Source organism: Ctenopharyngodon idella, chromosome 10, assembly GCF_019924925.1.
Source record: "Ctenopharyngodon idella isolate HZGC_01 chromosome 10, HZGC01, whole genome shotgun sequence".
Lineage (NCBI taxonomy): Eukaryota > Metazoa > Chordata > Actinopteri > Cypriniformes > Xenocyprididae > Ctenopharyngodon > Ctenopharyngodon idella.
In genome coordinates, this window is record NC_067229.1 from 49,401,205 (window position 1) to 49,428,545 (window position 27,341).

At 39.5% G+C, this 27,341-nt stretch overlaps 1 protein-coding gene across 2 annotated transcripts in view; it reads right to left on the reverse strand.

Moving 5' to 3' along the window:
- unc5cb (unc-5 netrin receptor Cb) overlaps positions 1-27,341 on the reverse strand; it is a 190,375-nt gene that overhangs the window by 150,929 nt on the left and 12,105 nt on the right. The window lies entirely within an intron of this gene.

Sequence of the window (27,341 nt, forward strand, 5' to 3'; positions counted from 1 at the left end):
CTTTTCCTATCATTCCCTCCATCTCTTTCCCCAACTTCCCCCCCAAACGGCTTCTTATTCATTATTCACTCTCACACGCGGTCCATGGCCTTTCCGCAGATCAAAATTCTGCACAGGTTCCAGGAGCTTCTGGCACACAGGCAGGTATTTGAAGGGGAATTCTGGGGTTGCGGCTTTCAAATAAACACACCTTTATCCCTTAATCTGCTTTAAGATTCTGTTTCAAATCTGAAGACGCCTGACGCATCACCACACACGTGAAACATAATCACCAATGACAACTTACAATACTGGCCAAATTTTGGAAATATTTACATGTTTTTGAAAGGTCTCTTGCATTTATTTGATCAAAAATATAGTAAAAAAATAGTGAAATATTTTTACAATGTAAATCAGCTGTTTTCTATGTGAATATATAATAAAGTGTAATTTATTCCTGTGATCAAAGCTGAATTTTCAGCATCATTACTCCAGTCTTCAGTGTCACATGATCCTTCAGAAATCATTCTAATATGATGATTTGATGCTCAAGAAACATTTATGATTATTATCAATGTTGGATAACTTGTTTTTCACAAAAAAAGAAGCACTTTTATTCAGTAAAGATGAAAAAAAGTGACAGTAAAGACATTTATAATGTTATAAAAAATTCTATTTCAAATAAATGCTGTTCTTTTGAACATTCAATTAATCAAAGAATCCATAAAAATAAAAATAAAAATGTAACACGGTTTTCATAAAAATATGAACTGTTTTCAACATTGATAATCATAAATGTTTCTTGATCAAATCATCATATTAGAATGATTTCTGAAGGATCATGTGACACTGAAGACTGGAGTAATGATGCTGAAAAATCATCTTTGATCACAGGAATAAATTACACTTTACTATATATTCACATAGAAAACAGATATATTAAATTGTAAAAATATATCACTATTTTTACTGCATTTTTGATCAAATTAATGCAGCCTTTGTGAGCAGGAGACTCTTTCACAAACATGAAACAATGGTAATTATTCCACACCAGTGGTGAATGCGTGTCTGTGTGATTCAGAAGGGCACATGCGTGCGGGAGGATTGCCTGCAGGGGTCCTGTCTTTCGCAGACCTCTTTCACCTCATCCACGTTTAAGTGCATTAATATTGCACCAGGTCTGGTGGCGGGGTTAAATGGCCTCCCATCTGAGAGAGAAGGGAGGGGGATGTCAGACGGAATATTTTCCCGGCCGATACAGTGAAAGCTGCGGATTCAATCAGAGCCTCCGAACGGATGACGCCACATGAGTCATTTACAGGAAATAAAATCAGTCTCTTTTTTCCCTCCATTAGCAACACAACAAATTCTCTCATTTTCTCCTCGGATGGATGAAAGCAAACACTGCGGTACGTGAAAGTACCTTAAAGTCACAGGATTTCATCTCCATGTTAATTATGTTGAAACATGTTCTGTTTTCTACAGAAACTCGGCACAAATGCAACGATGCAAAATAATTGCAGATGAATTGACGGTATTGCTCAGCACCTTCACAACATTAACGTGTAATCGAAGGACGTGTTTGACGAGTTTAATTTCTGTCAGGTTTGTCCGCGTACATTCTCAGGGCCACCGAGCTTTCGTCTGAGCTGTCAGATACGATTGCGTTCACATTTTATTGCGATTGAAAGATGGCTAATTGCATATGGATTTAGACCTGTGCGATCAAAACATGTGGCAACACGGTTATTAGAAGCTGATTTGCTAAACATGCCGGATACGACTGACATCACAATTTAACCTCAATTAACATTCACTGCAATAGACAAACAGTAATGAAACTACATTTGTTAAAAGGCAAAACAAAGAACTTAAACAGCCATTCTGAATGGGAAAAGTGCAGATAAATATCTGTTGATGCGAGTAACATCCAGGAAAATGATCAGAGACGTCGTACAACATTACATGACCTTTCAAAGTGTGTAATTTTACTCTAAAATCACGACCGCTTCGTCCACAATGTGAGACCCATTATGCTCTGTTGCATTTTAAATTAGACCCATACCCAGTAATTACATTCACGACAAAGAATCCACAAAGAGGAAGAGCAGAGAGGGCGGATTTTACCGGTCTTATGAGACTGACAACAGCGAGGTCAACGGGAGGTTATGCAAACGGAACAAAACACTGAAAAATTAAAGGCGTGAGCTCAAGAAAGCGGCACTCAGAGCACGAGTGGCTCGACCGCCGTGAATATCCGTGAAAAGAGAACCGCTGGGAATCTAATGCGCACGAAACATTAAACATCTGACTAGACAAAATGACTGGATGTAGAGAGTAGGGGTTAACTGTGGAGCGAGCGACCGCTAATCCATTTACAGTGAGTTAGCGAGCGCTGGAGTGAGAGGTGAGCGGATGACATTCATTCGGGGTCGCCGCCATGGACTTCCAGCCCCGTTTGTCTGAGGTGTTAGACGGATAATTAACAGCGCTGGCAGTGCGCACCACTGCTCGAGGAAGAGACACAAAAGGTGTATTAGAAACGAGTTGATTGGCTGTGTTTGTGTGTACGGGTGCTTACATGATAGAGAAGCTCTGTTGATGATGTGACTGAGAAAGATACGGTGTGAAGGGCTGGAGAACTGGGTCAGATTGACATCAAATGTAGGGCCCGATGAAATTCGTTTTATTTTTTTCCCCAAATTCCATTTTTTCCAATTTTTCTGAATTATGCTTTTTTTCCCATTTTAATTTTTTTTTGGATTCCATTTTAATCAATTTAGTAATCAAAAAGCATGTCTAATTAATTGAAATCATGAAACTTATACAATTTAACAACAATTTATTAAAAGTTTAACAAAAATTACAGTTTTTGGGCCCTATGAAATACGTTTTATATTTTTCCAAATTCCATGTTTTCCATTTTAATTTTTCTGAAATCTGTTTTTTTTTTTTTTTCCTGATTTAATTTTTTTGGACTTTTTGGACTTTTTTAGTAATCAAAAAGCATGTCTAATTGATTGACATCATGAAACTTAAACTTTTAATAAATTGTTGTTAAATTGTATAACAAAAATTACTTTTTTTTTTTTTTAGGGCCCTATGAAATATGTTTTATTTTTATTTCTCTCGAAATCCATTTTATTTTTTACCAAATTCTGTGTTTTCTGTTTTAAGTTGTCTGGACTCCATTTTAATGACTAAATTAAATTTTAATAATAAAAAAGCATGTCTAATTAATTTAATTCATAAAAACAACAATATGTATTATTATTTTTAATAATTTCTATGAAATGTTATGTTTGTTTTTTGTTTTTTCAGAAATTCTGTATTTTAACTTCTCTGGCAATCAAATGCAAGGCATAAAACATTAATTTAATTTATCTTTAAATCATGAAATTAAACCTTTTTGTCAAAACAAAGTGCTGCACAACAGAGCTTTACTGTTCAAATTAAAACATGGAAGAAAAATCGTTGATTATTCCTTAAAAAAAAAATTAATAATAATTTATTATTATTAGTGTTGGTATTATTATTACATCGAGACGTAGCTAAATTCTACTGTGCAACAGTAATACATTTCTGTCACAAATTATTCAAGTTAAACCGAACTTTTATTTTGACGGGTTGCAGTGAAGACCTTTGAGTTTCTGTGTGTTTATGATACGACAGTAGTTTTTCTCAAGTGAAACGCTCATGAAGTGATTCTCAGAGTGGCTCTGGAGATGAAGATCATGCATTCAGAGGCTGAAAACACAGCGAGCGTCACGCATGCTTCAGAAAGGAAGCCGTGCGTCTGCGCCATTCATTCACACAGAGACACGAAGAACATGCATGATTCATATATAGTCTTTTTGCGGTTTAATATTCACAACAGTCATATCTAGTCAACTGACTGATTCCTCAATGACCAATGGATCAATGTCCAATATAATATTGATCATTTTGGACCAGACTTAAGGGGAAGAAAACCTTGTTTCTCAGCCAAGCGTGCAGTTACAAGCCAATGGAAAAAATGACAACACTACTTACACAAGAAAAAAAAAAAAAAAGTCTAAAGGTGGAAAAGCGCTCATGCTGGAAAGCAAAAAAAAAAAAAAAAAATCCAAATCAATTAATTTTCTGGCATTTGATTAAATAGAATGTGTGGAAATTCATTTTCAGTAAATATCAGACGCTGAAAAGCTTGTCTGTTATGCTCTGAAATGCTACACTTGGATACATACAGGTACACGGATTAAAGGTTGCTGCGGGGTGAAGTCGTTCTGTCTAGTCGTGCTCTCTATTACATTTCCCTCTGATTCAAAAGGCAATTCACGCCTCTCACTGCGCCGCATTTACATTCCCACATCATCACTGGATCGACAAGTGCCACGCGCACAATATGCATGGTCACAGGAGCAATGGAGGGGAGGAAAACATAATAAAAAATAATATCAGAGGCAATAATGCAATTACTGAGAATAATGGAGACTAGAGGCTGTGGGAACACCCGTGCCACCCTTTCTGTTGAGTTTCTCCACAAACTGATAGGTTTTTCATGCATTTGAGAACCAAAACCAAACATCAATCATACAAGAGAAAAACCCTCTGATTGCGGTGATGTGAAAAATGCACACAAGTCTCTTTCATACCTGCTTCCATTAGCTGTTGTTTGCACTGCAATCAGCTCAGCATTTCATCTATGCAGGAGGCCCGTTTACTGACAGTGCGGCAGAAGATCTCACATTAAATCTGACATTTTATTCAGAAAGACTGGACAGCAATGAAAGCACTTTTGAGCTTCAGCAAGAACCAATGAGGTTCATTCTCGTGTGTTACACAGCACTTTTGAGCTCCAACAAGAACCAATGAGGTTCATTCTCGTGTTACGCAGCACTTTTGAGCTCCAACAAGAACCAATGAGGTTCATTCTCGTGTTACGCAGCACTTTTGAGCTCCAACAAGAACCAATGAGGTTCATTCTCGCGTGTTACGCAGCACTTTTGAGCTCCAACAAGAACCAATGAGGTTCATTCTCGTGTTACGCAGCACTTTTGAGCTCCAACAAGAACCAATGAGGTTCATTCTCGCGTGTTACGCAGCACTTTTGAGCTCCAACAAGAACCAATGAGGTTCATTCTCGTGTGTTACACAGCACTTTTGAGCTCCAACAAGAACCAATGAGGTTCATTCTCGTGTGTTACACAGCACTTTTGAGCTCCAACAAGAACCAATGAGGTTCATTCTCGTGTTACGCAGCACTTTTGAGCTCCAACAAGAACCAATGAGGTTCATTCTCGTGTGTTACACAGCACTTTTGAGCTCCAACAAGAACCAATGAGGTTCATTCTCGTGTGTTACACAGCACTTTTGAGCTCCAACAAGAACCAATGAGGTTCATTCTCGTGTTACGCAGCACTTTTGAGCTCCAACAAGAACCAATGAGGTTCATTCTCGCGTGTTACGCAGCACTTTTGAGCTCCAACAAGAACCAATGAGGTTCGTTCTCGTGTGTTACGCAGCACTTTTGAGCTCCAACAAGAACCAATGAGGTTCGTTCTCGTGTGTTACGCAGCACTTTTGAGCTCCAACAAGAACCAATGAGGTTCGTTCTCGTGTGTTACGCAGCACTTTTGAGCTCCAACAAGAACCAATGAGGTTCGTTCTCGTGTGTTACGCAGCACTTTTGAGCTCCAACAAGAACCAATGAGGTTCGTTCTCGTGTGTTACGCAGCACTTTTGAGCTCCAACAAGAACCAATGAGGTTCGTTCTCGTGTGTTACGCAGCACTTTTGAGCTCCAACAAGAACCAATGAGGTTCGTTCTCGTGTGTTACTCAGCACTTTTGAGCTCCAACAAGAACCAATGAGGTTCATTCTCGTGTTACGCAGCACTTTTGAGCTCCAACAAGAACCAATGAGGTTCATTCTCGTGTTACGCAGCACTTTTGAGCTCCAACAAGAACCAATGAGGTTCGTTCTCGTGTGTTACGCAGCACTTTTGAGCTCCAACAAGAACCAATGAGGTTCATTCTCGTGTTACGCAGCACGTTTGAGCTCCAACAAGAACCAATGAGGTTCATTCTCGTGTTACGCATCATGTTTGAGCTTCCTCAAGAGGTTTGTTCTCACACATCAAGCAGGTTTGGTTGAGCTTCTGTTTATGTTTGTTGAATAAAAGCCTAAATTCAATCTGTTCATCATATAAAGTGATCACGTCTCTTCAGAAAATTTTGACTAAACTGATCAGTTCAATTTGTTTTACGATCTCTTTATGAACATTTTGAAGCTTCAAAGTGGTAGTTGCGTAACTGTCAATGGAGGAACAGAAATCACTCAGATTTCATTTAAAATGTCTTCATTTGTGTTCTGAAGATGAACGAAAGTCTTACGTGTTTGGAACGACATGAAGGCGGGTAAATGATGGCAGAATTTTCATTTTTGGGTGAACAAACCCTTTAATCTCAAATGAAAGCACAACCTCTGTTGTCTTCGATTTTTTTTCAGGATCTAATAATCACACAGATGAATTGATGAAGAGAGACAGCGTTATCCCTTCAATTTGTGTTAATTGAGAAGACAATTACAAAGCCGAAAATCTGAGCGAGGAGGCTAGATCATATTCGCGTTTATTTGTTGTATTGGTAATGAATGACTACACGGGTAATTCACTTCCATATAAATTTGGGTTCACCTGGGAATCTCAAATTTACCCTCCAGCTGTCTCCATCTCACAACACAGCACACGCCTGCAGCGCCGCTTCTTTGGACTTTGGCACTCACAAGAGGAGATAAACTCTGCAAATAAACACACAACAGGTAGAGCGGGCACTGCTGACAGGAAATGCCTCCAAACACCAGGCCTGATGGAAAAAAAAAAAACTCCAAAGACCAATAAAAAGCATGAAGGAACGTAAAGAAAGGGCAGCCTGCCCTCTATTGTTCTGAGAGAAGAGTCTTTGAAGGACTCTTTCATGTGGCCCCGGGGCCTCCGCTCGATCCTGCTCCTTCCTCCAGCAGCTGGGGTGCAGGCGGGCCCCAGGGCAACAGAATCCACCGCAACGCTGCTCGGCAGCAGGGAGGCCCAAGCTGATTTTCTCATGCCAACTGTTGGCTGTCGTTTAATACTGTGAGTGAAGAGTCTGCCCCCGCTGGCCCCAGCTAACCCCTCTCCCGCTGAGCAAATGAAAGCCTGTGTGCGCTGTAGGCTGGATGTTTCACTGCCACACCGCAGGGGGCGTTCCGCCATTCAGACCAAGCCCGGGGCAAGTCATCCGTCTTACGGGTAACGGGGATCTCTCTCTCCCCTTCTCTTCCTGAGTGGCCGGTTTTCCGTCTGGAATGCACTTCCCCGCGGTGTGAGTTGAAAGCATTCTTATCACTCCCCCATCATCAGGGTTTATTTAATAACTATCACAATAAAGTCAACAACAGGCCTGAGTAAGGGGCCTCTCCAGACCCAACCAGTGTGATGAATTGGGCCCATCTGCCCCGGAGGTTAGCAGGCTGCCCCTACCCGGCCTTGGGCCAAGACTGGAAGAAGAAAACGGGACAGGATGGGCACATTTGTGATGGCACGCCAGAGCGCACACTGGGCCGATAGAGTTCGGCCAATATTTTCACAGTGGCAACCCAGAGCGGGAGCCAAAGCCATTGCCAGTGACATGCAGTGCAATATGGACACACTTGTGCCCGTGTTCTGGACTATCTTCCCCATTCATGATTCAAGAGATGGGCTGTGGCAGGATAACGGCCGATTGTGCTGAAATACGGCACTGGTAATGGAGCCTTCATTTTGTAGCGTTATCTATGTGGTAGCCGGAGTCTAAAGCGCCTGAGAGCTCATTCCTCATTCTTATCTGCGCTCCTTAAAAAGATGTAGGTGCCATAATCACCGTGGTCTCCCACTGCTGATGTCCGCTGGCCGGCACATAACGACTATGGAAATGAGCAATAACCAGTGAAAAATGGCTTGATTTGACCCCTTGATTTGCCTATAATTTGTGAAAGAGTGTGAGCGTGATTCATTAAAAAGGAAATCAGGAGAACTGAACCTCACAAATGCACCCATGCCCGAAAGCTGACCTTGATGCGGTTAACTTTCCCCCGCTGCGACCGGGAACAGGACATATGCGATCTTCACCTCTGCCAGCTCACCTACGGGCCAACAATGCATCTGCCCCCGCATTCACACCTGCAATGATTATACCACGGCTGGAAGAGTGTGATATCGAGAGCGCAGGGAGGAAGAAAGGCAAAAAAGAGATAGCGAGAGGGGACATGATTTAAGGTCTCTCAAGTAAGCACTTTCCCCTCATACCCTCTTTTCTTACCTCTATCCTCTTTTTCTCTCTCGTCTTATTCTCTGTCTCCCTTTTAAAGATGATGAATGGCACGGCGGTGAGAGGCTATTAATCAGGGCGCTGTTGTTGAAGAGGTCCTGATAGGGCTTAACATCGCCCCAGTGTTGCGGTGGAAACCACGGTACAGTCTGGACACAACGGCATGAGCAGCTTTTCCAATAAGTGTGGCACGGAAAAACACTCCAAATACTGTCTACATAAGCACACTAGGCATTTAACTGCACAGCAATATAGATGTAGCAAACGGGTCAAATTATGGTCCCTTATGGACTTGAACCAGGCAGAATCTGCTGACTTTAAGCATTTTCTGTGCTGATTCTGAAGGGGGAAAATCTGCAAAATAGTTTTAAATGTGTTAAATTGATATATAAAAGCATTATCCAATTGCATTTAATGAAGGATGATTTCTATGGAGTTCTGTGGGAACCGATTATTCCTTTTCTTTGGCCAAAGAAAGTGACCAGAAATGAAAAACTTTGTCTTATTAGCATGGGGCTTCCATTTCCATATAATTAGCATATTCTGGTTACATATATATAAAAGCTTGTTTCCACCATGAAATAAAAAAATAAAAAAAGGTAATTACGACTTTTTATCTCACAATTGTGACTTTTTTTTTTTAATCGCAATTGCGAGTTTATATCACGCAATTCTGACTTTTTTCTTAGAATTGTGAGATATAAATTTGCAATTGCGTGTTATAATATCCAATTGTAAGACGTCTTGTCTCAGAATTACGAGTTTATCTCACAATTCTGACTTTATAAGATGCAATTTTGAGTTTATATCTCACAATTCTGAGAATTGTGAGTTATAAAGTCAGAATTGCACAATAAAAACTTGCAATTGCGAGAAAAGTCAGAATTGCGACTTTGTATTTCGTAATTCTGACTTTATATCTCGCAATTTTGACTTTATATCAAGCAATTCTGACTTTATAACAAGCATTTCTGACTCTGGGGCTGTTTACACAACACCGTTTTCAAGTAAAAACGTAAAACATTTTCTAAGTTTTGGGCATTTGTTTACATGACACCGGCGTTTTGTGTGCCTGAAAATGCAAACTTTTGAAAATGGGTTTCAAAGTGCAAGGTTTTGAAAACGGTCTCCGTGTAAACCACAAAAACGTGAATCTGTGAAAAGGATGACGTCATGCACGTGTGTATTACATGTTCAGTCTATAGTGTTTCATCGCCATCTAATGGCCTGCCAGCAGAATACAGCGTTTTTAGTCGTTTTCACGTATTTGTGTGAATGGGTATTGTTTTGACAATTGTGTCGTCTGTACGGGGAAAACTCAAAGGAACATTTTAAGCATATTGTTGTAGTGTAAACATACCCTCAATCAAGAAATTCTGACTTTATAACTCGCAATTGCGAGAAAAAAAGTCAGAATTGAGATAAAAAGTTACCTTTTTGTTCTTTTATTTAGTGGCGGAAACAAGCTTCCATACATATATCTGGGGAGGAAAAACTTTGCAAACTTTCTATAACTAACTGAAAAGGGATGCAACACAGCAAACATTTACTAGAGATGAAAAGTACTGCAAAAAAAAAAAAAAAAAAACAGATCCTGGAGCAGAAGAGAGAAGCCAGCTGGGATCACAGACGTTGAATATTTCCCTTACTGGTCAGTTAATTTGGTACTGATCAAAGCTGCCCTGCCCCGGAGACACTGGTGGGTAAACAGGTCAGGTTATCAAAGCAGACCTCCTTATTCACAGGGACTTGAATATAAGACCACCACCGCAGGGGCCGCGGCCACTGGAGAGGGTTCAAACCTGACGAAACTACTGTGATCAGAGACGAGCTGGTGAAGAGCTGCCACACAAGACAGAAAGCAGAACCACACGGCACTGGAAAAGAATCTGCCAAAGACATGAGCGAATTTTTGTGGTAAGGATTCAGGAAATTCCCAGCATCCTCCCGCTGCCATATGGGATTTGGGTGGCCTTGAATGCTCCGTGTGAATAGCTGCATTGTTGCTCCGAGTTTTCAATAGGCTGTAGATCACGGCACGGAAGAACAATGGAATGAATCAACCGAGGACCTTCGTACGGTCAAGTGAGGCCCATCTAAGAGAAAGCACAGCAGGTAGACGTATGATTTAGCATGGAGGAATAACTCAACAGACAATAGCTTGATTGCTGACACGGACTCAATCACGATTGACTGACAGGGAGGAGTGAGTGGGAGTCCGAAGCAGTGACAGTAGGCTCTCATTTCCTCTCGCTCTGTTCAATCATTTAACAGCGTGAGTTCCAAAAGGTGAGCGGCCATCTCAGGTTCTGCATGCAGATGAGGATGAGGGGTTCAGCCAGAGGGGAGTAAGTTGGATTGGGGACTGGAGGAGGTTAACCACTCGCTGTTTCAAATCAGTCACTCTCTCCTTCACCAGGTCCCCTCTCGGGTTTCTAGCGATGTGGAAAAGAGGGGGAAAACATCTAAAATTACAAACTCCCCTCCGTTCATCACAGTTTGGTGTTCTATTAAAAGCGCAGCTATTTCGAGTTGGAAGTTCCCAGAACTTCTCAAAGAGGGAGGTGAAAGGTGTAATCAGAGGCAGAAATGAGAGGTTATAAGTCGTACTCACTTTTCTTTTCGACTTTTAGCAGCTTAGCAGCCTCAAAGCGCCGCGCTTCAAGAGCCCTTTCCTCAAAGCAGTTTAACTGTGACAGAAACGGAAAACACGAAAGCATGGTGTTGTGCAAATACCAGCAACAGGAAAAACCACAAACGCATTGTGTTGTGCACCTATCAGCTTCGATTAACTTCAGCAATAATGTCTAACTCCAAGCAATGATGCTTTGGGTCAAAGGCATAAGACTCACCGTCCGCCCTTGACCCAGCTAGAGCACGTTACTTCCACTCCATCCCTGAAGCCAATCTCTTCAGCAGGAGGACTTGATTGGACATTGCATCCCCAGAGCCATCACACTCCCTCCAGCACTCTCAAATGTCCTTCTCCACAGGAAAACCGGAGCTCTGAGGAGCTTTATTCTGTGTCTACTCCTCAACTTCCTTTACCTTAGGACTCATTCATTTCTGGCGTATGAAAACACAGCAGAATTAGAAAGCTGTCGACTGTGATCCATCAACGTGGCACTGTGGCACTACTAAGTCACGTTGGGTCTGAAAGTAAAGACAGAGAGAGCCATACTGGGCCAGAAGGAAGTTAAAGGATTAGTTCACTTCAGAATAAAAATTTCCTAATAATCTACCCACCCCCATGTCATCCAAGATGTTTATGTCTTTCTTTCTTCAGTTGAAAAGAAATTATGGTTTTTGAGAAAAACATTCCAGGATTTTTCTCCATATAGTGGACTTCACTGGGGTTCAACGGGTTGAAGGTCCAAATGTCAGTTTCAGTGCAGCTTCAAAGAGCTCTACATGATCCCAGACGAGGAATAAGAGTCTTATCTAGAGAAACAACCGGCCATTTTGTAAAATAAATAAAAAATTATATACTTTTTAACCACAAATGCTCGTCTTGCACTGCTCTGCGATGCGCAATGCATTACATATTCACGTTGGAAAGATAAGACCCTTTTTCTTCGTCTGGGATCGTGTAGAGCCCTTTGAAGCTGCAGTTTGGACCTTCAAACCATTGATAGCCATTAAAGTCCACTACATGGAGAAAAATACTGGAATGTTTTCCTCAAAAACCTTCATTTCTTTTCGACTGAAGAAAGAAAGACATGAACATCTTGGATGACATGGGGGTGAGTAAATTATCAGGAAATTTTAATACTGAAGTGAACTAATGCTTTAACCAGTGCAAACTAATCAAGTTAAATCCCAACAGTGCACAACCGATGCCAATCCCAGTGTATTCGGTCAGGGTGATTCAGTTGGTCTTATACTGAGATTAAGAGATCCATTCTCTAAAAGAAAGACAGATTGACTCTGTGTGAATTGGCCATCAGTGCCGCCCCATTGTGACAGAAAATGAAATTCCCAATTAAGCCTTAAATACGTGTCAAAACACATTAACTTGGCTTTAGCTCATGCAACACCTTGTACTTTAAAAAATTCAGTGCAAAGCCCAACATTCACAATACAGTTACCTGTCCATCCTCGTGGGTCCAGACGTCTAACCACGGTCCACACTAATTATGTCGTCCCCGAAGATGATGGCCTGATATAAGCACCGCACATTAAATCACACAGGCAGTGGAGTTAAACAGTGTCAGACAGAGTAAACGTTACTGTACAACGAGAGCAAATAGGTAAATGCTTGCTGCTAATTACAGCTGACGGACCACTGGAGTGTGTTTCAGAGAAAAGCAAAGGGTCAGAAGCACAAATTGATGAACACACACTCACACACAGACACAGCATTCACAGAAACCACATCGATAATGCTTATTCTGTGGTCTGGGGACATGCATGGCAGAGTTTAAATAACTTTAATGAACCTTATCTTGTCCGAATTGGAAACAGAAGCCCACACAGGGCAGCATTTATCAAGTGGATGAGGACTCAAGACAGATTTTAAAGACCGACTCTCGAGCTCTGTTCTAAACCCTAGTAAACTGCCTTGTGTCTAATGCCTACATAGCATTCTAATGCAGCATCCAAATTGCAAAGAAACTTCACAACTACAAGAAAAAAGAAACCAGTAGGCGTCTGGACCCACAAGAGTGAATGGTAACCGTATTGTGAATGTTTTTCTTCGCACTGAACTGTGCACAAATGACTGATTTGAAATGCTCTCCATTAGCACACAAATACTAGTCTTCACAGAAAACACAAAGGTAATTAGACACGACTGATCTAAGCGCATGGTCTGAAGCGCATGGCAGAGGGGCACTTAGGGCGTGTCCGAATCCACTTTTGCTAGTTTAACGACAGAAAAAAATTGGTGCGCATGGTCCAAAAGGGTTGTACCTAGTCTCTTAATGAGTCATGGGTGTGTTTTGGGCGTAACGTGCAATAAACCAATCAGAGTCTCATCTCCCATGCCCTTGAAAAGCCAGGTGTTCTTGTGTAACCCCTCCTGTTCGAACCGCCCGCTCTAAGCGGGATTCGAACCCAGGTCCGCAGGCATAGGAGTCGGGAGCTCTAACATGGGGGCTAAAGACCGCCGTCTCAAGCGTCAGTCGGTAGAGTGCCTACTGAATTCAGGGTTTACATGCAATACTGCGCCATTGACTTTAGACCGGGTTTTTGTTGGTCAATGGCACAGTCGTTTTCAGGTGCCTCAAAATAGCAACACGCCAACAATGCACCTGAACACACCTCGTTTTCAGAGCAGCAAGCCCATGGGCGAACAGATGGGCGCGAGTGCATTTGCTATTCAAACAATGTGGGTGCTGGACGTAAAAATGATAACTGCATTGGGCCGAAACTAGCAAAAAACACTTGCGTCACGCCTGGTGTCGCATTGCGCCGGGTGTATGATGTCCGTTTTTTTTCACTGAGCTCTACTGAGCTTTTGTGATTGCCGACTAAGAGTCTGGCTAAAAGAAGATATCTTAATTAATCTGCGTAGCTTTTAAAAATAGCCAGCATGATACCTTAAAATGCTGCCTAAGTAGGTAGCTCACTTGGAACAGAGCAAGCAGTGTCTGCTATGTGTTTCTGAGGACGGCAGGGGTTCTGTCCCAGTCCTGTTGTGTTTTTATGAGAGCACTCTGGAGCGTTGCACCATTTGTCTCCCAGTTGCTTCCAGGAAGCAGTTTATAAATACACTGTGAGTCTTCCCACAATTATTTTATGACATAGTGAGTTTCAAGAGACAGTTGACAAGACTCTAGATGCACCAACTTGCCTCTTTTTTGTTCCCCGTTTTCTTCTTTGTCTCTTTTGGAGACGTTTCACCTACAACAGTCTTACAGAAAGAATCAAGAGGTTTAACATTAACACACTGGGAAAGAGTCACTGCTTTGTGCTGCTGTGTCTTTTTCTGTGGTAATTTTAAAGGGCAAAAGATAAGAAAAGTTCACTAGAACTGTCTCTCTCTTTCCCTCTCCTGCTTGTGATCCTCTCTGTGTCCCTCTGGGCCCGTTCGAGCAGTGGTGGAAAGCGGCCTAAAAAAACAAGTGGTGGAAAAGGTTTTCAGCAAGTTAATTACAACAGGGTGAGGGCTGTGAAAGGCCGCATTGTTTGTGTCAGGGGCAGTCAGCATCAAAGGTCTGATTCAGGCGCGTTCAGCGCACCTCAAACCCCGCTGGGCTGGATGGCGTACGACGTTAAACACCGGCCTTAAAGACGCCCTCGTGGCTGTTTGCTGTTTTTCTTCAAAGTGATGAAACAATATTTGGAGTAGCAGAATAAACACGATGAGAGGTAATGGGCCAGAGGGGAGGAAGGGCGTCATGCGGCTCGGCCCAGTCAACGGCGCTCTTGTTTGCCACGTTTACTCTGAAGGGAAGTGTCCGCTGACCTTCAGGGAGGTCATCTGTATCTGGACATTTACCCTCCTTACTTCTATTGTGGCACAAACACAACACACAAAATGAGTCAGATGATCAGGAAATGACATCATGAGCATCCTAAGCTGGAGCTGGCAAACAGGCCGTCTTCTGCGGTTGCATATAGCATGCGAATCTCCCCGGAGTGGACTGTGGGCAGCGCCATATGTAATGGAAACCAGACTAATGATACAAAACAACAAAAACAAAGAGCAGGAAAAAAGCTGAATGTCATTAAAAGATGCATGTGTGTCTATGCTGGGAAGCAGACTGTTTATGCTCTTATTTCATTCTGGGGGCAACAGAAAGTATGTGAAAACACTGCACATTCTTATTTTTCCTCTCAACGTGGCACATTTAGAGGCTGCGCTGTACCTCATACTGTGAAAAGCAATTTGTGTTTGGGGGGGTCGTACCTGAGTCCCAATTATGTTATCAGAGACAAAAGCAGCTGCTGTGGAGAACTAGGAGTTCTTCAGCAAATTGCTCTGCAATGATTCTCTTTCGATATTCTTTCCTGTCATGACCTATTTCCTGTTAAAACAGGAAGTTAGGGCGGGACTTAAGTAATAGCTAGTCCTATGCAGGTGGCATTAGTGTGTGGAGATGTTCTCATTCTAGAGAGAAAAATCTGCATATGCCTCTGCAAACAAGATTTGTCATAAGTCATGAGTGTAGCGGAGCACGTCTTTCGGTTCGGCACATGTAACTCATCCTGTTCGAACCGCCGCTCTAAGCTGGACTCGAACCCGGGTTCGCCGGCATGGTAGCCTGGCGCTCTAACAAGGAGGCTAAAGACCACAGTCTCTAGTGTCAGTCGCTAGAGCGCCTCTTGAGATCAGGGGAGTGAGGTTTACACGCACAGCTCTTACCGCCTACGTCCATTACACTCAACCCCCCTAAACCTCACTCCCATCCGGGTCAAGGCACCAATGTAACCCCTCCTGTTCGTGTTTGATATTAAACACTGTTATTAAAAGTGCATTAAGCTGCAAAAGAGACACTATTCCCCAGGCACCTTTCTGTGTGCGCGATCTGATTCGGAGCCAAATGCGGAAAAGCAAATGGGCTTCAGATATGCGACTAAACGCGTACACACAAAAGTTTCAACTTGGAGAGTATTCACTTAAACACAGTGGGTTATGTCTTCAGTAAACATACAGTTGAGAAAGAAAACAGTGTAACAGTATATTGGATCCGTGCATTAGCTCTTAAAGTGACAGCAGTAAACCTGCTGCTGTCTGTCATTAATGATAATTGCTGACTGTTTATTTGTCTTCTGTAATTATTTTAAGGACCTTTATCGATAATTGTGAAATTTCACTGATATTTAAAATTACTCATATCGTGAAATAAGTCTTTGATCATATGGCCCACCAATAAAATAACAGTCAAATAAACTCTTGCAATAATACAAAACAACCCCCTCACATGCCTCGGTCGAAAACATAAGAGTGCAAGTAGACGGTGGGTCACGACTGAACAGATGTCTGGAATAAGATATGACAGCGGGCTACAAGAACAAAAAGCATTGCATGTTCTGCATCAAACGCGCTGCCCGGCATGTTTTTTAGATGGCACAATCAAAGGACAAGTGATTAAACTCGCCTGTCGCCCCACTGTGAGCAGGCCCAGGGTGTATTTGGGGATGTAATTACAGGACTGGAGACTGGGTTAGATCACGCCGGAGGAGTTTTCCTCTCTGGCACTCACCTGCATCACATTAGAAGAGATGAGAGAGCTTAGGACAGGGGAATGAAACTGTTTACCCAAGAGTCACTCATCAGTAAATCAATGCTAGAGAGGGCGGCCTATGGGTTCTGACAGGATATCCTGACTCTATGGCTACAGGACCCTGCTGTGTGTGACCTGAGGTGGGTGGTTTAAGTAAGGAAAGTATACATGCACGCTTTTATCCTGTGATAATAGACTGCAGTAGTGACCGCTCTTGTGACTGTTCTTGATCCAATCCAACCAGCTACGAGATGAAATGCAACATTTGATTCCAAGCAAAAGTAGTTTGTGAATAAATAAAAAATGGGTTTCTCAAACTGGGGTTTGAGAGTTGATGAAAAGTAATTAAATTATAAAAATTAAAATAAATCATTTAAAAAAACAAAATCAGACACGTACTAAAAAGATGAAATATTTTGTTTGTTTATCAGCACATCATTTGGCCATTAACTAACATCAGAGAAATGTTAACATGCAAATATGTTATATATGTTAATGTTAATATAAATTATTGAAATATTGACTTGAGCTCAAAGGGGTTTGGCTGAAAAACAGTTTGGGAATCCCTTTACTTTAATGAATTATCTAATCGAATCAAAAATGCTGGGTTAAATACAACCCAAGTTGGGTTGGAAATGGACAAACTCAGGGAATTGCGTTGTTTTAACCCAGCAGCTGGGTTAAATGTTTGCCCAACGTGCTGGGCTGTTTTATTTAACCCAACTATTGTTTAAAAATTACTACATGGCTGGCTTAAAATGAACCCAAAATAGGTTGAAAATTAAAAATCAGACAAATAATTACTAGAGGCAACAATAATAATCAAAAGGTGAACATTTATTAATGAGCAGTTTAATAAATGTTTATTGTTTAATTATTATTCATTAAACTTATTAATAAATGTTCATTTCCAACATACTTTGGGTTAATTTTAAGCAAGCAATACAGTATTTTTTTAAACAATAGTTGAGTTAAATAAAACTACCCAGCAGGTTGGGCAAGCATTCAACCTAATAGCTGGGTTAAAACAGCCAATTCGCAGGGCTAAAACAGCCAATTCGCAGGGCTAAAACAGCCAATTTGCTGGGTTAAAACAACCCAATTAGCTGGGTTAAAACAACCAATTCGCTGGGTTAGAACAACCCAATTCGCTGGGTTAAAACAACTAATTCAGGTTGTTTTTAACCCAGCGAATTGGGTTTAAATAAAACTACCCAGCAGGGGTTGTTTTTAACCCAGCATTTTTTAGAGTGTATTTTCTGATCAAGCACCACCGCTGTCTTTTATGCTCAAATGCTACAACATCCCATACAAGCTAACATTAAACAAACAGCTAGCTATTTGAGCTATAGACTGCTAATTTTGGGAGAAAATCTACAGGGCATTAGCACATTAAGCACTCTTAATTTACACTGAAATCATAAATTAGCCAAAATATTTGATGAATAAACACGCAGGGAGGGCAGCTGACACATAAAACGTTTTTAAATCAACATCAACATTGAATTTACATGAACAAACAGTATAAGATCAAGTTTGGCCTGGTTATGACGAGCCAGATTTAACGCTGCCGTTAATGGGCTTAATTAGACGTCCACGTAACCCTGCTCCAAGATTCCTGATCCCGGGAAACGGAGGCGGCTCAGGAAGGGACTTTTGAATAGGATTACAGGAGACTAACATCCTTCAGACGCTCCAGCGAAAACAAACAAGGCTTTGAAGGTGACGGGGTCCTGGACGCGGCCGCCGCACCTGACAGAGAGGACACGGCCACCGACAGAATAAACAGCAGGATTAATGTCGTTCTGAGCGGATCTCTCCCACGGATACTCCCCTTTTCTCCCGCTAAGGGATTATCTGTCAGAGCCTGGCTGAATCACCGCACTAGACACCCTGGGCTGTCTCTGGTCGTTGGCACGGCTCTCACTCACTGCTTCTTCAGGCCAGATCGGTTTATCATTAACCCGCCCCACCGGTGAGTAATGCGAGGTAGACAAGGACGATGACAAAACGACCTTCTGTCTGTGCGCGAGATGCCCGACCACCCCTACGCTTCCTCGCAAGCATATCTGATGACCCCCCATCCCTGACAAATCCGCCTCCAGGGAGCTTCCCAGACACGGATACCCCTGTCCGTTGTAATTGATCATCGGACGTCAGCTGGCAGGTAGAGCTGCGGGACCTGTGAAGAAAGAGGCTGGGGAGATAATGATTTAAGTGACTTTGTAGAGGTCAGAGGTTCGAGACGGAGGTCACGGGGGACTCTTGTTTGGTTTACTTTGCGCTGTTCTTTTGTTCTCGGATATCTCTGTCTTTGCACTTCGTATCGACAAAGAAATTTCTGCTGCGGCAGAAACTACGCTTCAGCCCATCATTATAAATCAGCCTGTTAAGAGTTATAAAATTTTAAAGAGCTGCTCTCTGGATTCACTCAGGGGTCTCCATTAAAGAGACTGGAACAGATGACGGCCAACACGGCAACAAAGCGAGCCATACGTCTCTTCCAGTATTACCTAGCAACTCAAAATACACTCCATTTACTTCCTTAATGAACATTCCTGGTAGTGAATGATTCATCAATGCATGTTATTCTAAAGAGAAAAAATATGTCTTTATAATCTTTCACGAAAATATAACAGGTTGCTACAACTCTAAGACCAACTCTTTATTCCTGATGGATAAAATCATTTGTTGTTTAATATCTTATTAACACATTGCATTACAGGGAAAAATGGGTTGTGAATGGCATTTCATAATGGTTTTAACCTGTTACACAAAGCCTAAAATATTATCATAATTTGAAAACTCAAAAACAGGAAAGAAAAAATGCATGAGGCTAACAATGAAACATCCCATTACAGGAATTAAAACAGGTTGTGAATGGCTGACTTTTTAGTCTTACAAATACAGGGAATGTGGCAGGGTTACGTTTCCATAAGATTAACTGCATGACACTAACAATGAAACACAGGAATTGTTGCTGTAGCTCTTGGACGTGTCCCTAAACTACCAACCATCTTGGCAAGCTCTGTAAAACTGTAAGGCCTGTAACACGTAACCGGATCTTTGCCACAACGCTGTTTCTCACAGAGAATCTCTCATCTGTCGGGAGAATGCATAGCGAGCATCATGTAAAGTGAGACGCAACCATCTAGTGATTATTTCCCAGCAACCCCCCGCTCGATGCTGTATGTACACACTAACCCCATTAAACGCATTCCTCTGTCTACATGCCCAATGCCACCAAAAACAAAGAGAAAACATGAAAAACGTCAATGCATGACAGGGTGGAGAGTCATTTTTTTGTATGTTAAAATACTCAGTGTAAATGCTTGATTTTGACAAATTGCTTTTGGATAAAAAGCTATTGTTGAATATTGTTGGCTTTTTTACTAACTGCTTTTGGCCCTGTCTGTCTCTGCTAAATGCATGAATGTAAAAATGTCTTATAAATGCATTAAAAAGGTCCAGTGGAGTTCTATATTTAAAGAAACCTTTTAGTGGGATTCTATATAGAACTCTAGGGTTCTTGACTCAATTTTAAAGAACCCTTTTAGTGGGATTCTATATAGAACTATACGGTTTTTGACTCGATTTTAAAGAACTACTTATGCCAAAAAGGTTCTATAAAAGGAGAAATGTCTTAAACGATTGCATAATACTTTGATGTTTAACAGGCTATTTCTTTTTTTTTCTAGTGATAAAGTATGTTACGAGCTTTCTAATTCATAAAATTTAATTAAAATTAAAAATGAATGAAAACAAAATTAAATAATTAAAAGTTAATCCATAAAATGATCCCATGATGGGAAAAGGTTCTATATATAAAGCGCCTGACGGAACCCTTTAAGATTATATATAGAACCTTTTCTTCTGAGAGTGTAAATGTAAATGCATCTGATAAATGGATAAGGAGTCACTGTAAATAAACCACTGGTAGTTAGCTATAATTTTAGTTTCCAACCAATTGAAGACAAAGGTGTTCAGAAAAACTCATTTTTGGAATGTCATTTTGGTGACACTAGAAATCACCTTTAAGCTTACAAACCGCTTTACAGAGAGAGGCTGGAGAGATGTAGTTACGTCACAAAGCTATTTTCAAACTTACAGGGGAAAAAAAAAAGCCTAGAAAAGAAAGAGTCTTTCTCTAAGCAGCAGTGAGAAATGAGAGCAGGAGATTATAAGCCTGGTGTGGTCTCCGGCATATTCTTGGCTGTGAGAATGAAGACAGATAGCAGGCATGAAGGGCTGGAGAAACTGGAGGGGAGGGTGGAAAGAGAAAGACCGAGAGAAAAACAGGCCACGCTGTTGGGCGTGGAGCACAATAGGGATGAAATATGGTGGCGAGCAGAAAGATGCTGATTAGTGGACGGCTTCCCGGAAAGATCTACCAACCCAACAACTGAACTCCTCCTCACAAAGATGCTTTCCACGGCCTCCTGTGGCTTCGGGGGAGATTTTCGCCCTGCGCTCCATCGCTCCATCCGGATCGGCCCTTAATCTGGGAGCCTTCAGGGCTGCGGAGGCTACGATTAACAACGGCAGGGAGATTGTATGTTCCTAATAGTTACAGCCTCCAAGTGGCGTAACGCAATTACGGAGGCTGCAGACGAACGGCTAATGTGCATGCAACTAGCTGCCTGATATGGATCAGGTATTGAGTTGGCTGTTTTTAATTCACTTTCCAGCACAAAAACGGGGGCATTAGTTAGATTAGATGGGCTTAGGACGGGTGGGGTGGCTGAGGCCCGGCGGAGGGCAAGTGAATTTGTTTAGTGCTGCCTGTCAATTACCATCTGAAACCTTCTGCTGAACGGTTATTTATCTTCAGAGGTGAGGGGAAGGGAAAAAAGACTCGACAGGACAAAACAAGGCCCAAATACAATTAATAAAGAGGCTGTCCATTGACGAGGGCTACTCACGACCGTGGGCGAAGCCATTTGGGTTATGACCAACAAAATGATGTATGAGGCAGCATCTAAACCTTCTTCTTAATGTATTCTGATCGGAGCAGAGAAGTCTGGGAAAGTGCAACATCTACAGCGAAACAGGACAATAAGCAAACTAGAAGTGCTTGCAGGGCAGCAAATGAATACCATTAAATTATGGGTAAAATAATAAAAAAGTGCTGCCCGCGGAGATTAATAGTACTATGTATGTAAGAAAGCCAATTCCGTAGGAAAATGCATGCAAGAAAAAGGGGCTACATTTTTTCACATTTGGGGAAAGAAATATAATTGTGATTTTCTGATAAAAATTGTGATTGCAATTTAAAATTCCATTTTTCCATGTTTGCGGTGCTTGTTAGTAGGGTTGCACAAACTGGCCAAAAATTCTGTGATTATATATCAGTAAGACTATATAATAATAATAATAATAATAATAATAATACACAAAATAAGAAATATTTCTATAAGATCCAGTGTTTCCCACAGGATTTTGTAAGACTGTGGTGGATGGACCTCAGTCCCTCTGCAATAATATTTTTGTACATTTTAAAGTTAAATTCATCAATCTGATGCACTTTGAAAGTTCAAAATTAAGAGCTCCAACCCATGTTCAATGTACGAATTAACAAAGATGCTGAATTGACGTGTACCTGAACTTTTAAGGGGACTCAACCTTATTTTTAGTTGTGATATAGTGCCTCAGTCTACATTACATTTACACTGCTGTTTTAAGAAGCCAAACAATTAGAATATAATAATAATAATAATAATAATGATTTTATATTATTATTATGATCCCTATAACAGTAATAGCCATATATTGTACAATTTCTACACTTGCAAGAGGAAAAACCCATGAGCTTTTATTTTGACAGAAAAAAAGTTTAGCTTTTATTTTGGCGGAAATCACTGGATCGCAAGCTGATCATGTGAGCAAAGTGGCACTTCGTTTTGAAATGTGCAGCGAGAACAGACTTTTTAGGCTAAGTCATAGCCTTTTGCTATTTGATTAGAGGATGAAGGCATATTGTGCTTTGGATTTTAGTTAGTTTACCAGATACTTTGCCAAAGCAATGGCGCAAAACACAATGTTAAAGACCTTTTATGGGAGAAGTTTAAATGTATTTCCAGTTCATTATGAATCTGTGGTGGGACATATTTGACTAGTTAATGAATGGGAAACAAATTTGATCTAATTATCTATAAAATAAAAAAATAATTATTGGAGAAAAATACTATAATAATTTTATTTAAAGGCTGCAAAAGACTAGCATTAAATTATGGGTAAAATCATTTATAATTCTATGCAATATAAATCGAAGCAAGAAAGAAAAGCCATTGAGTTCAGTAAGTATATTCAGTATGCAAATACATGCTTGAAAACATTAATGTTTTTAATGTTTTTGAAAGAAGTCTCTTATGCTCATCTAGCCTGCATTTAGTTGATAAAAAAATACAGAAAAAAACAGTAATATTGTGAAATATTATTACAATTTAAAATAATGGCTTTCTATTTTAATATACTTTAAAATACAATTTATTTCTGTGATGCAAAGCTGAATTTTCAGCATCATTACTCCAGTCTTCAGTGTCACATGATCCTTCAGAAATCATTCTAATATATCACAATGATGTCATCACTGTTGCTTAGATTTTGAGTGGCAAGTTAAATAGTTTGACTGAAATAATTGCAAAAAAAGTATAAAAATACAGCGCTGCCTTGCAAACACTCATACGAGAGTCATAATACAGCTTGGGAAAATTACAGACTGCACAGAAATGCACAGATGAGTCGGGTGGGTTTTAGATTTTGTGACCAGCTGAGAGAATGAAAACGAACAAATGATCAAAAAGCGCCGTGCCGTACAAAGAAACAATGCGGCTGAAATCTGCATATGGCCTACATTTCTTTATTTTGAGTACACTTAAAAACCTTGATGACTTTGTTCTCTCATAAAAACAATTATTTTATGAGCATCGAAAAACAGATCCAAATGCACATGTATTGTTCTAGTGAAACGTTTGAAACGTTCACCTTCAGGGAGGCTGGGAAAGGCCATGCGAGACCCTAGTTAACAAATCATTATCTGCTTCATCTCTTCCATATCTGGTGAGAAACTCTAACCGGCGTTTTTTTCTCCCTCTCTTACAGCACATTCAGCTGGCTAAATAGAAAAGAAAATGGGGCTACTGTTTTCACCTCCAACCCACACGCACACATAATCGCAACAATATGGGGGAAAAATACAGGCATGGGACGCCACGCCAGCTCAATGATATAAAGTTACTGCGGCTGGGGGGAAAATGCTTTTTATCATTTGCAGATTACACAACACAAGGGACTTTTCTGTAACCCCCGAGACCACAGGGACAATGAGCGACTGTGACTGATCTGAAATACACTTTTAAAATGCCCCATCACAAACTATCAGTCACAGACTCGCAGTACGTCAATGCACATCTCGAAGAACCTGAAGAAAGACGAAAGGAAGGTAAAGAGACTCGAGGACAGAGCCGACCGCCTCAGGAGTACTTGAGATGAAATGACGGTGGTCCTTCTCCGAGAAACGCTGTCTCGTTTTTGGTCTAAAGTTGACCCTCTCTGCGATGTCGAGTCCTTTTAGATAAACGTCTCAGACTGGCTCTCAAATGTCACTCATTTTTATTTCACAGGCTGTTTAGACTCTTGAGAGATTGCAGAAATGCTATCCTGTGTCCTGTCAGGCACTACTGAAAACAAACGAGAGAAAACGCAAGTCCAGTGCTAAAAAAGTAAATATTCATGGCCATATTTCATGTGCCTACATCGCTAAAATTCAACCAGTGTGGAAACAACTGCCAGAATGAGAAATCGGCTGAAACCAGACGCAGCCTGTCTCTTCTATTTCTTGCGTTCCTACTAAACGCAGCACAAAAGAGATCAGATTTCCACACAAAATCATTTGCACATGACAAGGAAAGGGGATGAAAAGGGAAACATGTATATGTGCAAGCGCTTGAGCTTTGAGGTTTTGATTACCATATACAAATAGCAAGAAAACCAGTCAAGAATAGCGGCGGTTAATGCATCTGAATATGCCTGGTTGGGTTTAGGAAGAAATCGGAGAGTTTTGCTATCCTAGACTCCCTCATCCATCCTCCTGTTTACTCCTTTTCCTTTCTGGCCCTAATCATTGCTTTTGTTGGCGCAGAAGCTCAGCGCTGGAACACGGCGGTACAATAAAACATTTCCCTCACAACAACAACGATAAAGCACAAAAATGTAACCAGTAAAGTGCAGAACTTTTGCAGTTTTATTGAAAGAACAACCATGTCGAGATTTACTGACGCGTTTTCCTCACAAATGCGACTGTGCAGCGGGTAGAATTTATGTGAACGGCTACTGAAGGAAAGCATTCAAGGGGCTGTAATTCAAATCTGACAACTCCCTGAAACGGCAACGGCGGTGTTCGGCACTTCAGACTCGTGAATGAGCGCACCGCTGTTCCCTTTAAACAACTCACTGGTCCAGCGCCAACCAGAAACTGGCAGGGTCGCCCGGCGCCCCTCGGCCAGGAATCGATACATTTCCCGTGTCACGGGCGAATCCCTGCCTTTCCGTGAGAGTGTGTTAGAGACGCTTAATGCACGGAGAATCAGCCAGCGCTCATTATTGCACAGAGTTTATGACCCCTGACTGACAGAGAGAAGCCGCCAACTGCATCCTGCAGACAGACGGAGCTAAAAATGTCACAAGTTAATAATGAATGCACAGGCACATACACATTAACAAACTATGGCAGCGACACTACGGGTGGGCGGTGGGACCGAATCATGCAATGAGTAATTCTATATCATGGTAACAGTATTTCACGGTATAGTTACTGACACTGGAATTCCACTGAAAAAATGGGTCATATATTAAAAAAATAGTTTCACCTCTCTAGATATTTCCAGTGAATAAAATATTTTACTTTTTTTATTATTTCATGTAAAACCCTGGTCACAGACCAAAGGTTATTCCTACAGATATAAAATGAGGAAATGGATATATAAAATAAGTGAAAAACAATATATTTTATTATATATATATATATATATATATATATATATATATATATATATATATATATATATATATATAAAATAATATAAAATATTATTATATATATTATATTATAATATTATAATAACATTTTCATTATTATTATAATATATATATATATATATATATATATATATATATATATATATTAATATATTATAATAATAATAATAAAAAAATATATACAATTTTATTTTTTATTTTATATATAATTATAAATATATATATATAAATTTATTATATATATATATATATATATATATATATAAAAATTTATTATATATATATATATATATGTGTGTAAAATTGTATATATATATATATATATATATATAAAATTATAAATATATAATATACATATCTAAGTTATTTACATATGCATTTATATAAATACATAAAAATGATTTATTTATATATATGCATATAAATTAATTAATTAATTATATATAAATAAATAATTAAATTATAAATATACAAATAAATTATATATATATATATTATAATAATAAAAAAATATATAAAATTTTTATTTTATATATGTAAATAATATACATATATAAATTGTATATATATATATATATATATATATATATATATATATATATATAAATTGTATATATATATATATATATATATATATATATATACATACATATATAAATTGTATTATATATATATATATATATATATATATATATATATATATATATATATATATAAAATGAAAAATATATATATATAAATAAAATTATAAATATATAATATACATATCTAAGGTTATTTATATATGCATTTAAATAAATACATAAAAATGAATAATATATAAATAAAAAAATTATATATATATTATGTATAAAATTGTGTGTGTGTATATATATATATATATATATATATATATATATATATATATATATATATATATAAAATTGAAAACCAATTTATATATAAATAATAAAATTATAAACCAAAATATATAAATAAAATTATAAATACATAAATAATATACATATCTAGATTATTTATTTATATATGCGTATAAATAAATGAATTATTATATATAAATAAATAATCGAATTATAAATATACAAAAAATTTCTGAGAATGTTTTTTATTAAATATTACATAATATATGAAATTTAAAATCTAAAATAATGCAAAAACAGCTTCATATAATAGAAGACTTTAAAAAAAAAAAAAAAAAAAAAAAATAACACTAAATACCCAAAACAGTAAAAAATAATATTATAAAATTCTAAGTCACATTTGAAACCATAATAAAACAGCCAATATGCATAAAACTGTGACCGTACATCAATTTAAATCTATATGAATGCGCCACGTTGTGCAGCAGTGGATATGAGTCTCTGTAGGCTGACACACTGCAAACACGCCGTCGTGCAGCCCATCCCTGACCAACACTGAAAAGTCACAGAAGCTTTTGTGCATGAAGTCAGAAATGGCTGCTTTCAGTCGGCCTGTTGTCAATAAACACAAAGTCACTTTTCTCGTCCCAGCGCAATGCTGACTCTCCACTTTATCCAGCCATTCACCACTTCCATTACGGTTCCTATCACTTTAGAAGAGGATATATTATTTATCTCCTTCCCTGTCTATGTTTGGAGGGCCTCGTTTGGGCCGGTAAACTGTTGTTGTTGTAGTTTAGTGTGGAATTTTCGAAGTGCCCACAGGAGACGGAATTTTCGCCCTGATTCCAGTAGTTCTATTTTAATGGGCTTTTTAAACGGTCAAGATTTAATCAGAGGATTCCGACATAACGTGTTTTTGCTTCCCGGGTGATTTTTATGATTTGAACACAATTAAATGCAGTTTTGGGG